The sequence below is a fragment of the Salvelinus fontinalis genome, chromosome 35 (genome assembly GCF_029448725.1).
Source record: "Salvelinus fontinalis isolate EN_2023a chromosome 35, ASM2944872v1, whole genome shotgun sequence".
Classification (NCBI taxonomy): Eukaryota; Metazoa; Chordata; class Actinopteri; order Salmoniformes; family Salmonidae; genus Salvelinus; species Salvelinus fontinalis.
Window position 1 is genome coordinate 23,352,717 of NC_074699.1, and position 1,239 is coordinate 23,353,955.

General features: G+C 36.5%; 1 non-coding gene across 1 annotated transcript; it reads right to left on the minus strand.

The window, feature by feature from the left end:
* Nucleotides 1–475: 475 nt before the first annotated feature.
* On the minus strand, nucleotides 476–530 carry LOC129834994 (U7 small nuclear RNA). The gene has a single exon (XR_008756348.1). It is a non-coding gene; the product is annotated as a U7 small nuclear RNA (small nuclear RNA).
* Nucleotides 531–1,239: the final 709 nt, after the last annotated feature.

Sequence of the window (1,239 nt, forward strand, 5' to 3'; positions counted from 1 at the left end):
AAAGAAAAACCCTTGAATGAGTAGGTGTTCTAAAACTTTTGACCGGTAGTGTAAATGAATACATTATAACACATTTTATTTGTAAATCTAATTCAAAATCAAAAGAAAATGCACTTTTCCACGTCATGTTCTGTTAATAAATTACAATATTGGCGTGAATTTCACACAATGATGAAATCTATGCATGAGAACATTTTAGAAATTAGAATTCTATAAACAAGATGTTCAAACCCAACCCAACCATCCACTATTACTTTCCCACCCACTCCCACATGAAAAAATACTATAGTGTACTATATACTATGTTAGGAATACTATAAAAATCCCTATAGTGTTTTTACGGACTTTACTGTAGTATTCGCTGTGGTGTTTTTGCAGTATATACTATAGTAATTACTGTAGTGCTTTTGTGGACTGTAGTATACTGTAGTATTTACTGTAGTGTTTTTGGGGACATAGAAGTGGGGGTGGGGGGGGGGGCTTTCTCCTTGAGGAAACCTACTGGAGAAATAGTAAAAGAGCAAATTTTCTATAACCTGTAGGTAGGTAGGACTGGGTTCTGAACGGAGAGTTCAGAGCTTCTGCTCTTTTTTATAACCTGTATGGAGTATGGTATATACAGTTGAAGTCGGAAGTTTACATACACCTTAGCCAAATACATTTAAACTCAGTTTTTCACAATTCCTGACATTTAATCATAGTAAAAATGCCCTGTCTTAGGTCAGTTAGGATCACCACTTTATTTTAAGAATGTGAAATGTCAGAATAATAGTAGAGAATTATTAATTTCAGCTTTTATTTCTTTCATCACATTCCCAATGGGTCAGAGGTTTACATACACTCAATTAGTATTTGGTAGCATTACCTTTACATTGTTTAGCTTGGGTCAAATGTTTCGGGTAGCCTTCCACAAGCTTCCCACAATAAGTTGGATGAATTTTGACCATTTCCTCCTGACAGAGCTGGTGTAACTGAGGCAGGTTTGTAGGCATCCTTGCTCACACAGACTTTTTCAGTTCTGCCCACAAATTTTCTATAGGATTGAGGTCAGGGCTTTGTGATGGCCACTCCAATACCTTGACTTTGTTGTCCTTAAGCCATTTTACCACAACATTGAAAGTATGCTTGGGTTCATTGTCCATTTGGAAGACCCATTTGCAACCAAGCTTTAACTTCCTGACTGATGTCGTGAGATGTTGCTTCAATATATCCACATAATTTTCCTTTCCTCATGATGCC